Here is a 15074-nt window from a genome sequence, read left to right as displayed (position 1 = left end):
ATGATCAAAAGAGTGTTCTCTATTTCACTTCCTCCACCCCCTCCATCCATCCACTACCTTCCTCTTTCATCCCACCACATCCCTCCTTCCCTTCCCTCCTTTCCTCCATTCTGTACTTCCATGATTTACAGCTAGGACTCAGGCTCTTCCTGGGAATTGATTTCCTGGGGACTGCAGCTCACTTCAAATCCTTTCTATGGGGGCCATAACGATCAAGCTGTGGATCATTAGTCTGGACCACTGTTTTCTAATGCTCCCCTCCACCATGCCGCGCTGCTCCGCCCGGGCTGGCTGGGTGCCATACATCTTCCCCCTGCGGCACAACCATTTAAATCGCCTTCCCCTACCCTACCGTCCCCCGACCACCCCCACGCCCCATCTGCCTGCCCCCCAGCCACAGCTCTTCCCAGGGCTCTGCTGCTGGGTTTATTTAAGGGTGAAAGGAGACAAGCGCGGTGGAGCAGAGCCAGCAGTGCGTGGTTAAGGGGCCGTTCGGGACCCTCCTCCATAATGCCCCCAACAGCAACACCCACTGAACAGCCACAACTACCCCACCCTGGGCCCCATCCTACATACTGCCCCAATAAACCTCACCCACCCCAACCAGTCCAACCCAGCCTAGTGACCTTTACAATATGAGACAGGGTGATGGCATGTACAGTATGTTACTCAGGACAACAACAAAAAAACTAAAAAGAGACCCAGAATCACAGCTGGCTTGTCATGAGTATGAGAGGTGCTGATAGGGGGAACGTGTCGTGCATGATCCAGAGCTGTGGAGGCACTTTGTCAACATGTGGAACATAGCGGAAGCTTGTCATTGGCTGAGAGATCCCCATTACCCCCATGTGGAACAATGTGTTTTGATTTGTTGCTCGTGTTCCCTGACAACGTGCTGAATCCAGGGTCTGATTGAGCTTTCTGATGCATTTTTGTTTTAAAGGCCATCACTGATCTTTCCTCTCAGCAACCTTTGTCTGCTTCCGTCTCTCCCTCTCTCATGTCCCTCTCTCTATAATCAACCTTTGTCTGCGTCCGTCTCTCCCTCTCTCATGTCCCTCTCTCTATAATCAACCTTTGTCTGCGTCCGTCTCTCCTTCTCTCATGTCCCTCTCTCTATAATCAAACCTTTGTCTGCTTCCGTCTCTCCCTCTCTCATGTCCCTCTCTCTATAATCAAACCTTTGTCTGCGTCCGTCTCTCCCTCTCTCATGTCCCTCTCTCTATAATCAACCTTTGTCTGCGTCCGTCTCTCCCTCTCTCATGTCCCTCTCTCTATAATCAACCTTTGTCTGCGTCCGTCTCTCCCTCTCTCATGTCCCTCTCTCTATAATCAACCTTTGTCTGCTTCCGTCTCTCCCTCTCTCATGTCCCTCTCTCTATAATCAAACCTTTGTCTGCTTCTGTCTCTCCCTCTCTCATGTCCCTCTCTCTATAATCAACCTTTGTCTGCTTCTGTCTCTCCCTCTCTCATGTCCCTCTCTCTATAATCAACCTTTGTCTGCTTCTGTCTCTCCCTCTCTCATGTCCCTCTCTCTATAATCAAACCTTTGTCTGCTTCCGTCTCTCATGTCCCTCTCTCTATAATCAACCTTTGTCTGCTTCCGTCTCTCCCTCTCTCATGTCCCTCTCTCTATAATCAAACCTTTGTCTGCTTCCGTCTCTCCTTCTCTCATGTCCCTCTCTCTATAATCAACCTTTGTCTGCTTCTGTCTCTCCCATGTCCCTCTCTCTATAATCAACCTTTGTCTGCTTCTGTCTCTCCCTCTCTCATGTCCCTCTCTCTATAATCAACCTTTGTCTGCGTCCGTCTCTCCCTCTCTCATGTCCCTCTCTCTATAATCAACCTTTGTCTGCTTCCGTCTCTCCCTCTCTCATGTCCCTCTCTCTATAATCAACCTTTGTCTGCTTCTGTCTCTCCCTCTCTCATGTCCCTCTCTCTATAATCAAACCTTTGTCTGCTTCCGTCTCTCCCTCTCTCATGTCCCTCTCTCTATAATCAAACCTTTGTCTGCTTCCGTCTCTCCCTCTCTCATGTCCCTCTCTTTATAATCAAACCTTTGTCTGCTTCCGTCTCTCCCTCTCTCATGTCCCTCTCTCTATAATCAAACCTTTGTCTGCTTCCGTCTCTCATGTCCCTCTCTCTATAATCAAACCTTTGTCTGCTTCCGTCTCTCATGTCCCTCTCTCTATAATAAAACCTTTGTCTGCTTCTGTCTCTCCCTCTCTCATGTCCCTCTCTCTATAATAAAACCTTTGTCTGCTTCCGTCTCTCCCTCTCTCATGTCCCTCTCTCTATAATCAAACCTTTGTCTGCTTCCGTCTCTCCCTCTCTCATGTCCCTCTCTCTATAATAAAACCTTTGTCTGCTTCCGTCTCTCATGTCCCTCTCTCTATAATCAAACCTTTGTCAGCTTCCGTCTCTCCCTCTCTCATGTCCCTCTCTCTATAATCAAACCTTTGTCTGCTTCCATCTCTCCCTCTCCCATGTCCCTCTCTCTATAATCAAACCTTTGTCTGCTTCCGTCTCTCCCTCTCTCATGTCCCTCTCTCTATAATCAAACCTTTGTCTGCTTCCGTCTCATGTCCCTCTCTCTATAATCAAACCTTTGTCTGCTTCCGTCTCTCATGTCCCTCTCTCTATAATCAAACATTTGTCTGCTTCTGTCTCTCCCTCTTCCATGTCCCTCTCTCTATAATCAAACATTTGTCTGCTTCTGTCTCTCCCTCTTCCATGTCCCTCTCTCTATAATCAAACATTTGTCTGCTTCCGTCTCTCCCTCTTCCTCTCTCATGTCCCTCTCTCTATAATCAAACATTTGTCTGCTTCTGTCTCTCCCTCTTCCATGTCCCTCTCTCTATAATCAAACATTTGTCTGCTTCTGTCTCTCCCTCTTCCATGTCCCTCTCTCTATAATCAAACATTTGTCTGCTTCCGTCTCTCCCTCTTCCTCTCTCATGTCCCTCTCTCTATAATCAAACATTTGTCTGCCTCCGTCTCTCCCTCTTCCTCTCTCATGTCCCTCTCTCTATAATCAAACATTTGTCAGAACATTGGGAACAGCACTCAGGCTCAACTTTTTCTATAATGGCATTCATTCAAGCAGGTGGCTTTTAGGGATAATAATCACTTCAGCGCTGATCTGACACGTTCTAAACACGTCAATGGGACGTTCTAAACACGTCAATGGGACGTTCTAAACACGTCAATGGGACGTTCTAAACACGTCAATGGGACGTTCTAAACACGTCAATGGTACGTTCTAAACACGTCAATGGGACGTTCTAAACACGTCAATGGGACGTTCTAAACACGTCAATGGGACGTTCTAAACACGCCAATGGGACGTTCTAAACACGTCACTGGGACGTTCTAAACACGTCACTGGGACGTTGAGTATGTCTGGAATAATAGAGCTGGATTGACAAAACAGACAGAGAGAGAAAATAGAGGGCCTCAGTCCTGGAATTAATCAACATCTCCCATGCCTTGAAGTTTAAGTCATCATTACTCACTTCTTTTGAAAATAACAGTTTGGGGAGATAGAAATCGTCTCCAGCTGGGCTGTACAGCATTAATGTTTGGACCCCCCTCCCCATTGTAGAGTATATATGACGGCCTCTGAACACTGAAAGTCTCTCAAAGCTTTGTCTCAGCTTCATTCGTCCATCTCACATTAATCCGGATTGGGGATGAAATTCCAAAACTGTTCATACACTCTTTTATTGATATTAAGCACCATAACATAAAACAAACATGCGCTGTAGTAGAACACGTTGGTTAGTTCTTTTCCGCTCTCAGCACTTTGCTCCCTCCCTCCCTCAGACTTGACGGTCATAGTGGAAGCTTCCAGAGAGAGTGCGGGGCTGTGGGCATGAGCCTGTATTGGCTTGGCAGAACCCCACTGGCAGAACCCCACTGGCAGAACCCCACTGGCAGAACCCCACTGGCAGAACCCCACTGGCAGCCATGATTTACAACAGCGTTTAAGTGAATCTAATAAGGAGAGCGAATGCTTCCCGTCGCTTTGGCACGGCACACGCCTGCCTGGGTCTCTAATTATTCACATATTTTGGCAAAAAGCAGCGGCTCTCCACTCCACTCTTCCAAAAAGAGAATAACGAGACACGGAGCTCTTAATCACAGCAGATCAGTTCGAATAACTGAAAAGAGAATCAAAAGCATGGCTTTGCCAAACCAGGCTCTCCCTCTTTCTCTCTGGCCAAATGAGCTGACTGCCCGCCAGATCTCTGAGATGGAGATTTACCCCAGAGACACGAGAGAGACGTGAGTAGAGTTTCACCATGGAAGAAGGAGCCAGGGTCTGGTGTGGACAGGATGAGGGATGGGACGGCAGTAGCTTGTGCAGGCCTATTATTTCCTTGAACTTGAGACAGCCAAACACAAACATGCACACACACATACATATTTTTTTGGCAAAGCAGAACTATATGTAAATGAAGCCACATAATCTCTGCGTTTTAATGGAGTATTCCTCCATGGTTTTCCAGTGATACCTCAGAGGGTTGTCGAATCCAAAGTAATGTGGTAGCTAGCTAGATCCACAACCCCATCCAAACCCCATAATTCACAACACTTTTGTTGCCAATTTCCACTCTGCCAATCCCAAACCATTTGCACTTTCTCAGCTTTCTAGGACAACACTTTAACAAACGATGCTGTCAGTTAACTAGATGGAGAAACATTCTGCTCAGATTTTTTCTCCTCTCTGCAGCACCAGGAGAATCATCTTGATGTGGATGAGAAGAAGGAGAAGAAGGCTAGATGGAGGCTAGATGGATCACTGGTTGCCTGGGGGACGCCTGACAGAAGGCACAAGCTTCTACTGATGTGAATGAGCCTCCAGTCTGCCTGCGGAACCTTGTGATGTCACATCCCCCGTTCGACAGCTTTGACACCTGGCGCGGCGTGGGATGAGGGGGTGGGTAGCGGGAGGAGAAACAGTAGCGTGGCACGCCGACTGAGCCAAGCTCCTCTGTTTTCTTTAATGTTCCCTCTTTTATCAGCAATCGGAGCTGTCTGCGTTAATCAAGCTTGTAGTGAAGAGCTGCAGCGATTATAAGACCTGTCTGTCAGCACCACATACTACAGCAGTCATATGCTGCTCCCCCGCTCTCTGCATGACTGCCTATCCCCAGAGAAACAGAGGGAGAAGGATAGAGTGAGAGAGAGGTGTAATCACCCTATTTTACACTGGTACTGCTACGGGCCATGTTCACAGAAACGAATAATAATCGCACACACGCAAGATACACACACAGACCTAGCAAGAACACACAAGCACACACACACACAATATGCTGTGGTCGCCTCACCTCCCAACAGCTGCCACACGAAAACAAATAAATAATAAATTGGGACGGACAAAAGTTTCCCATCTGGCGTTACATTACCAATTACCTTCCTTGTCTTCTGAACAGTAAAGCGTTATGGAATGTTTACCTGTAACACACCTAATTTAATAATAATGCTGGGGCCACACCGGTTCTGTTCCCTGTGTAGATCTATATGAGCTTCTTGCCTGTAGTAAACAATGTGTTTTTCCCCCGAGCAGTGGAGTAGAGAAAGGCTTGGCCCTAGCTACCAATGGCCATTAAAATAATGTAATGCATAAAATAAATAAAATTAACACGGGGTTAACCAGATAATGTCCTCTCTCCGCCCTTCTTCTCTGGAACTAGGAATAATGCAGAGCAGTTTCCTAAACAAGCACAACACAAATGAATCTATAAATCACACTGTCTGCACTATCTTATTAGCCTCATCCTCTCTCTCTGTCCCTTTCTCTCTCTTTCTCTCCCTCCTTTCTCTTTTTCTTTGATTCATCCTTGTCAGGTTAATTGTGGGGGAGCTACCTTGAATAAACAATGATTTCATTTTTGTAATGGAAAGTCCTGCCGGCCATGTTTGAAATATTTGTAATTTTACACATTTTTTTGCATGTTACTGCCTATACTAAAAGAGGTGATGTGAAATATTTTCAGTTAAGTCTGTTATAATTTGGGTGTTTCAAGCCCTGAATGCTGATTGGCTGAAAGCCATGGTATATCACACCGTATACGACGGGTATGACAAAACATTTATTTTATAATAGCAATAATGCATCTCGGGGGTTTGTGCTATATGGTCAATAAACCACGGCTAAGGACTGTATCCAGACAATCCACGTTGCGTCGTGCTTAAGAACAGGCCTTAGCTGTGGTATATTGGCCATATACCACACCCCCTCGTGCATTATTGCTTAATTACCTGCTTAATTAATTAAAAATCAAAGCTACATTTTTTATTAAACTAGGCAAGTCATTTAAGAACAAATTCTTATTTACATTGATGGCCTAGGAACAGTGGGTTAACTGCCTTGTTCGGGGGCAGAATGACAGATTTTTACATTGTCAACTCAGGGATTCAATCTATCAACCTTTCGGTTATTGGCCCAACGCTCTAACCACTAGACTACCAGCCGCCTAGACAACCATTGCAACACATACTCACCCCGCTGGAAAGCCTAGTAGCATGTTTCTGTTCCATAGCGATAATGGAATTGCTTACTGCATATGTCTATGTTTCAGAGAGGGCCTTAAAGAATGTCCCCACAATCACAGGAGGGTTTTAGAGGTGACAGCAACATCATCCCCACCAGCCCACCAGCCCTACCCCCCTAGCTAGATGGTGTGTGTGTGTGTGTGTGTGGGGGGGGTGGGTGATTGTATGTGCGTGCTTTTGTGTTGGGGGAGAGACGACGACGAGAACCCCAGTTCGTTCATTTGTCAAATCTAGCATGCTCTCCCGCCATACTCCATCAAACAAAGCCACTGCTAGCTAGCAAAGTCATTTCCCTCTCTCCCAATTACAAATGAGTCCATTAGCGTGTCTGCAGTGAGCCCTGTGCTCTGCTGCTCGCTTCCCAGTAATGGCTTGTGAGATTTCCATCATAATCGTAATGGCTCCCAGAGCAACCATGAGTGCAGATGGAAGGTCGCTCATAGGTAATGAGCTATCTCTCACCACCAAAGGGCACATCTTTCGCTTTGTTATTTAGAACTGTGTGTGTGTGTGTGTGTGTGTGTGGGGGGGGGGGGTTGTTCTTCTATCCTTGTGGGGACCTAAAATCCCCCAAAGTTCCCACAAGGATAGTAAAACAGGGAAAATTCTCCCTTGTGCGGACATTTCCCACGTCCCCAAGGGGACAAAGGCTATTTTAAACTGGGGTTATGATTTAGAGTTAGGGTTACAATCAGGGTAAGGGTTTAGGAGTTAGTTTAAGGTTATTTTTTGTTTTTGTTTATATTTTTCTTATGTAGTTTTACGCCTTTTCCTCTCCAATTTCCCTGCCAAGCCGCACTTCTTCTTGACAGCCGCATCAATGTGTAAGATACTCCTACAAGATGGTGCCGGATGAGATGGCCTTTTTTCCCCGCAATATTTGTAAATTATTTTGTACATAATGTTTCTACAACCTTGTCTTACGACAGAAAAGAGCTTCTGGATATCAGGACAGCGATCACTCACCTCGGATTAGACAAAGAGCTTCTGGATATCAGGACAGCGATCACTCACCTCGGATTAGACAAAGAGCTTCTGGATATCAGGACAGCGATCACTCACCTCGGATTAGACAAAGATTTTTTTCAACAACAAGCAGGATTCACACGATATTCTCCAAACACCCCACAGGGCAGACATCCCAATTATTCGCAAAAGGAAGTGAGCCGGATGCCTCGTCCGGACCCGCAGAAGGCGAGTAGGAAAGCTGCCGTTACTGTCAATATTACTCGCCAACGTGGAATCATTGGACAATAAACTAGACGAGGTACGATCACAAATATGACACAGCCTGGGATCGTACCCGGGTCTGTAGTGACGCCTCAAGTACTGAGATGCAGTGCCTTAGACCGCGACACCTCTTGGGAGGACCCGAGGTTAGGGTTATGGTAAGGGTAAGTTTTAGGGTTAGGTTTTGTGAAAATAGGATTTTGAATGGAAATACATTTTAGATAGAAGAACAAAACGTGTGTGTGTGTGTAGGAGGCAGAAAGAGAGGATACAGAAGCAAGGCAGGGAGGACGATGGACGACGGAGAGAAACAAGGGATAAAAATAGGGATGAACAGTGTGCATAGATAGATATCATGAAATTGGTGTCTGGGTAGGAATCACATATAGTAAATCACATAATACCCCACAATGCAAGGCTAACTAAAATTCCATCCTCACATTTGTCTGTTCTCTTTCTCTTTCTCTCCTCCATTTTATGGAGAACCAAACAGAAATATCACATCTACTTAGCATTCAGAACACATCTTTTCCTCTCTGAACAGGGGAGAAAAGCATCTGCATCTTCCACCAATTATTTTGTGGGTTTTTCCTAACAATCTGAGAATATATACAGTTGTAGGACTGGCTGCATGGCCACAGGGCAACAGTGAGTGACTGTGGAACGTCTCGGCTGACATACCGACCGTTAAGTCCAGCCATTGTTTAATGGACCATAGAGTCAATGTGTTGTGACTGTGAGACATATCATACTGTATCAACGAGCTAGCCTGACATTTTCACATATGGTTCCAATTTGAAAATGACTTGTGCATCTGTATCTGAGAGTCAGGTGTCTGAGGAGATTTTAAGAGGAGCTAATAAATGAAGCATGATTCAAATCTATGTGCAGGTAAACAGACAGCGTAGAGCAGGGGTACTCAACTCTTACCCTACGAGGTCCGGAGCCTGCTGGTTTTTGTTCTACCTGATAATTAATTGCACACACCTGGTGTCCCAGGTATAAATCAGTCCCTGATTAGAGGGGAACAATGAAAAAATGCAGTGGAACTGGCTTTGAGGTCCAGAGTTAAGTTTGAGGGACATAGAGTCTGGACCTTTTTAACAAGTAAATAAAAAATGTATTTTGTAGAAATACAGTTTTTGCAAGGCTGTCACAGTACAATTATAAAACCACTCTCCATTGAAAGCAAAACCCTTTTCACGTCAAACCTTGGTTGTCATACATCTCAATAGGAGCTTTAACTGAGGTGAGGGAAATTATATTTCTATAGCCTGTATGTTGGTATTGAAGTTATTTTTCTTCCATGCGATGCTGTGTCCACTCCACTGTTATCTTTACAAACTACAGGTGAAGCTTTAAAATCAAAGCTCTACAGAAACTGAGGCCCATTGCCATACAACATATCAAACTAGAGGTGAAGCTTTTAAGGGTAGGTAGCATACATGTGACATATGGATTTGCATTAGTATATGCATGAAAAGTCCCAATGCAAAGTTACACCTCACCTTTTCAACTTTCAAACAATCAGAAACAATCAGGATTTCAAAGAATAGCTAAGTCATGTTGGAAAATGTTTTTCTGGTGTGTGATGTAATATAGAGGACCCAAACTATGCTATTCCATATAACGTCAATTCCAACAGAAATGACTTCAAATTAATACCAAATTGCTCGCACTCATGACTACTGGTTTCAATTCCATTTTCAGCCAACTTACAAGCAAATACTTATTGCTACAAATCAACTTGCAAGGTTTCTAGCCAACTAGCCTGCTTAACATTAGCCCTATTATCCTGCTAACGTTACATTAGCACTGAATCAAATCAAATCATCAAATCAAATGTTATTGGTCACATACACATGGTTAGCAGATGTTAATGTGAGTGGAGCGAAATGCTTGTGCTTCTACCTTCTACCTAACAACTACCTTATACACACAAATGTAAAGGGATGAATTAGAATATGTACATATAAATATATGGATGAGCGATGGCCGTGCGGCATAGGCAACATGCAGTAAATGGTATAGAATACTGTATATACAGTATACATGAGATGAGTAATGTAGGATATGCAAATATTATTAAAGTGGTGTTATTTAAAGTGACTAGTGATACTTTTATTAAGTCCATTTATTTAAGTGGACAGAGATTTGTGTCTGTTGGCAGCAGCCTCTCTATGTTAGTGGTGGCTGTTTAACAGTCTGATGGCCTTGAGATAGAAACTGTTATTCAGTCTCTTGGTCCCAGTTTGGATGCACCCGTACTGACCTCGCCTTCTGGGTGATAAGTGGGGCGAACAGGCAGTGGCTCGGGTGGTTGTTGTCCTTGATGATCTTTTTGGCCTTCCTGTGACATCAGGTGCTGTAGGTGCCCTGGAGGGCATCTACAGTGATGCGTTTGCTCCTGGTGATGCGTTGTGCAGACTACCCTCTGGAGAGCCTTGCGGTTTAGGGATGTGCAGTTGCTGTACCAGTCGGTGAATGAGCTCGACAGGATGCTCTCCATTGTGCACCTGTAAAAGTCTGAGTGCTTTAGGTGACAAGCCACATTTCTTCAGCCTTCTGAGGTTGAAGAGTCGCTGTTGTGCCTTCTTCACCATGCTGTCTGTGTGGGTGGACCATTTCAGTTTGCCCGTGATGTGTACGCCGAGGAACTTAAAACGTTCTACTTTCTCCACTACTGTCCCGTCGATGTGAATGGGGGGGTGCTCCCTCTGCTGTTTCCTGAAGTCCACGATCATCTCCATTGTTTTGTTGACGTTGAGTGAGAGGTTATTTTCCTGACACCACACTCCGCGAGGGCCCTCACCTCCTCCCTGTAGGCCGTCTCGTTGTTGTTGGTAATCAATCATTTAAAAGTGTCCCATACAATAAAGGGATCTGCTGTACCTATGTTATGTAGAAAAAAGTCAGTTATAAATTATTCTGTCCTAGATCTAAACAATTTATCATCTAGTATGCTTTGATTAAATTTCCAATATCCTCGCCCACGTGGAAATTCTGTAAGAGTAACATATATATGCTAATTATGTGATGATCCGACCGCATTCTGTCCCCTATCAACACTTTTGAAACTTTTGGTGCCAGAGAGAATGGCATAAGAAAGTAATCAAGACGACTAGCTTGATTAGGCCTCTGCCATGTACAGTACATCTCACTAGGTCAGGGTATTTAAGTCTCCATATATCCACTAATTCCAATATATCCATGACATTCATGATTTCCTTAAGTGCCTGAGGGTGATAGTTTGTAGTGTGATTTCCTTTCCGTTCCATAGAGATATTTAAGACCGTATTAAAATCTCCCAGCATAATAATAGAGTCTAGTGTTGCTTGTAGAGTTGATAAATTCATATATATTTTCAAAGAAGCTTGGATCATCATTATTCGGACCGTATAGGTTAATAAGCCATATCTGTTTATTGTCCAATAACATATTTAAAATCATCCATCTACCTTGATAATCTGTTTGGACAATTTGGATCAAAATTACTGTTAATTTAAACCATCACCTCTTTTGAATTTCTTTCCAATGGGAGAAATATATTTCCCCCCCCAGTTATTTTTCCACAAAACTTCATCTAAAATTGTTGAATGGGTTTTCTGCAAACAATAGATATTATATTCCTTCTCTTTTAGCCAGGTAAATACTGATCGTCTTTTCTTATTATCTGCTAGGCCATTACAATTGTAACTGGCTATACTTATTTCACAACTATGAGACACAACTTTCAGTTTTATTTATTAAAATGTATGTTTGTAAACATACCATTAAAAAGTAACATGATGATTGAGTGTCTATATAGCTGTACCATTATATTTCCATTGTTACTAAGTAAACCTCCAATTGGTCTCCACCATTCCACCAAGTAAAAGCCCTCCTCATGATTTATTTCAGCTTTTATTTATTTCACCACATTCCCAGTTGGTCAGAAGTACATACACTCAATTAGTATTTGGTAGCATTACCTTTACATTGTTTAACTTGGGTCAAACGTTTCGGGTAGCCTTCCACAAGCTTCCCACAATAAGTTGGGTGAATTTTGGCCCATTCCTCCTGACAGAGCTGGTGTAACTGAGTCAGGTTCGTAGGCCTCCTTGCTCGCACACTCTCTTTCAGTTCTGCCCACAAATCTTCAATGGGATTGAGGTCAGGGCTTTGTGATGACCACTCCAATACCTTGACTTTGTTGTCCTTAAGCCATTTTGGAAGTATGCTTGGGATCATATGCACAACTTTGGAAGTATGCTTGGGGTCATTGTCCATTTGAAAGACCCATTTGTGACCACACTTCCTCATGATGACATCTATTTTGTGAAGTGCACCAGTCCCTCCTGCAGCAAGGTGCTTCGCGGTTGGGATGGTGTTCTTCAGCCTGCAAGCATTCCCCTTTTTACTCCAAACATAACAATGGTCATTAAGGCCAAACACTTCTATTTTTGTTTCATGAGACCTGAGTACATTTCTCCAGTATCTTTGTCCCAATTTGCAGTTGCAAATCGTAGTCTGGCTTTTTTATGGCGGTTTTGAAGCAGTGGCTTCTTCCTTGCTGAGCGGCCTTTCAGGTTATGTCGATATAGGACTCGTTTTACTGTGGATATAGATACTTTTGTACCTGTTTCCTCCAGCATCTTCACAAGGTCCTTTGCTGTTGTTCTGGGATTGACTTGCACTTTTCGCACCATAGTACATTCATCTCTAGGAGACAGAACGCGTCTCCTTCCTGAGTGGTATGATGGATGCATGGTCCCATGGTGTTTAAACTTGCGTACTATTGTTTGTACAGATGAATGTGTTACCTCCAGGCATTTGTAAATTGCTCCCAAGGATGAACCAAACTTGTGGAGGTCTACAATTTTTTTTCTGAGGTCTTGGCTGATTTCTTTTGATTTTCTTATGATGTCAAGCAAAGAGGCACTGAGTTTGAAGGTAGGCCTTGAAATATATCCACAGGTACACTTCCAATTGACTCAAATTATGTTAATTAGCCTATCAGAAGCATCTAAGCCTATCAGAAGCATCTCATCTAGCCATGACATAATTGTCTGGAATTTTGCTTTATCAACACCAAGCTTACAGCTACATTAAAGTAAACCAACGTTTTGGAAATACATAACACCATCTAAGCAAATATAAAAGAGTGTTACCAGCCAGCCAGCTAATGTTATTATCTATGCTTCGTCACTTCACCCCTATCTAAATGTAGAAATTACCTTGACTAACCTGTACCCTCAGTACCGGTACCCCCCTGTATATAGCCTCATTATTGTTATTTTATTGCGTTACTGTTACTGTTCTTTCACTTTAGTTTATTTAGTAAATCTTTTCTTAACTATATTTTCTTAAAACTGCATTGCTGGTTAAGGGCCTGTAAGTAAGTAAGTATTTCACGGTAAGATCTACACCTGTTGTATTCGGTGTGACAAATAAAACTTGATTGACTTACAGATTGATGGCTGGGCCATCTGATGGTAAAACTTTTAAAAGAGTGTAGACTGTAGGCTAAGTTAGCTAGCAAAGCGAGGGGGGCGAGGGCGCTTCACCGGGCCGAATCCAATAGCTATATAGTGAGAAAAATCCAAAAGAGATAGGTTCCTGATGTCAGTCAGCTAGTGCACAAGGACTAAGCCAAGATGGAAAAAGTTGCAAAACTCCTGTAGCCTACTTCACAAAAAACATGCCGAAAAGTTGCCAAAACACAAAGGAGAACAGACGAGGTTCTACAGAATTAGAGCAAGAAGGTACGATTTTCTCTTTCGTTTTGAGCCCACGGCAAGAAGGCACCAAAGCGTGCCGTGCTAACAGGTTCCCACTAGATAACCCAGCCACAAAGTCTGTGAAGAGCCTTAGGTGTGGCTAACCTTAGCCAGCTTGAGATAGCTACAGTACAGAGCTACCCATATGAACTCGGTAGCACAGAGTAGATCCTCCATATGACGTTTTTTAATTTAAACTTTGTTTAACTAGGCAAGTCAGTTAAGAACCAATTTTTATTTACAATGACGGCCTACTGGGGAACAGTGGGTGAACTGTCTTGTTCAGAGGAAACATTGCACTGTAGGTAGTTCAGAAGATATCCGGGAATAAGTTAATACATATGTAATAACCACAAAACATACCTACGTTTGTGCTTATAGGTAAACAGATCGTGACTACAACTAAGTTACTAAGTCTCTACCATACAGTGTTGTTAGTGTGTGTTGTTAATGTTGTATGGCCCATTGCCATACAACATATCAAACGAGAGGGGAAGCTTTAAGACCAAAGCTCTACAGCAAATGGATATCTTTAGAATGGTCCCTGAGGCCCATTGCAATACAACATATCCTGACCTGCATTATTAATGACAGCAAGATTGATCAATGGGAATATTTCTGAGATGATCCCGCTCCCAGAGTAAAGCCAATCAAAGACAGTCTTACCCACTGAACTGGATACATATACAAAAGAAGCAAAGTATTTTCTGACATTGTTAATGTTCTGCTAATGTATTTTCTGCTACTGTACCTGTTTTAAAATATTAGATTAATGCAAAGCAGAGAACTATAAACAAGATCAGTTTCAACAGCTCTCTAATGATGTGGTCCTATTACCTCTCAGGAGTCTCCCTGTATGTCACCCCTCCTGTCCCTTTAATCTGAAATCATTATGGAGGCACAACATGCTAACCATGTGATTTATTCCTTATTATATTGCTTTTTAAGCAACTGTCAACCGACCTCATGAATTCATTCATCTCCATAAAGCTTCTTCAGAACCACTTAGACTCTGTGTAATCCGGGTGAGACCTCGTATCACTTCATTTGCACACGCAGGACCCATCAATTCCTGTCCAGTATGTAGGGCATGCAGGGTAGCTAGCTAAGGGGAATGATCAGGCCATAGGTGCTTAGAGACAAGTTTGTGGATACGCCTTGACAGGAAACTGATAACAAACTGCGTCTCAACCAGATCAACACAGGTGTTACATTAGCAAGATATTCTAAATAAAATAGTTAGCTAAAGATTCTTTAATTACAATACCAACCAAGATCGCAATAGGCAAAGGGACATTTTCAATAATAATTCCCTCCCCCTAACCCAGACGACACTGGGCCAATTGTGCAACTCCCCATGGGTCTCCCGGTCGCAGCCAGCTGCGACAGAGCCTGGACTCGAACCCAGAATCTCTAGTGGCACAGTTAGCACTGCAATGCAGTGCCTTAGGCCACTGCACCACTCGGGAGGCCCGGAAACAACTACTTCAACGTCTCAGAACGAGTAATGTCGCCAATTGC

At 43.6% G+C, this 15074-nt stretch overlaps 1 protein-coding gene and 1 long non-coding RNA gene across 13 annotated transcripts in view; both read right to left on the bottom strand.

Annotated features, from left to right (window-relative positions):
• LOC118390087 (autism susceptibility gene 2 protein-like) overlaps nt 1-15074 on the bottom strand; it is a 475976-nt gene that overhangs the window by 128381 nt on the left and 332521 nt on the right. The window lies entirely within an intron of this gene.
• On the bottom strand, nt 1890-2570 carry LOC127906163 (uncharacterized). Its single transcript, XR_008060492.1, has 3 exons — nt 2511-2570; nt 2058-2155; nt 1890-2004 (listed from the first exon to the last, which is right to left on the bottom strand). It is a non-coding gene; the product is annotated as an uncharacterized LOC127906163 (long non-coding RNA).

This window comes from Oncorhynchus keta, chromosome 11, assembly GCF_023373465.1.
Source record: "Oncorhynchus keta strain PuntledgeMale-10-30-2019 chromosome 11, Oket_V2, whole genome shotgun sequence".
In the NCBI taxonomy this organism is placed as follows: domain Eukaryota; kingdom Metazoa; phylum Chordata; class Actinopteri; order Salmoniformes; family Salmonidae; genus Oncorhynchus; species Oncorhynchus keta.
This window is presented reverse-complemented; position numbering and strand designations above follow the sequence as displayed.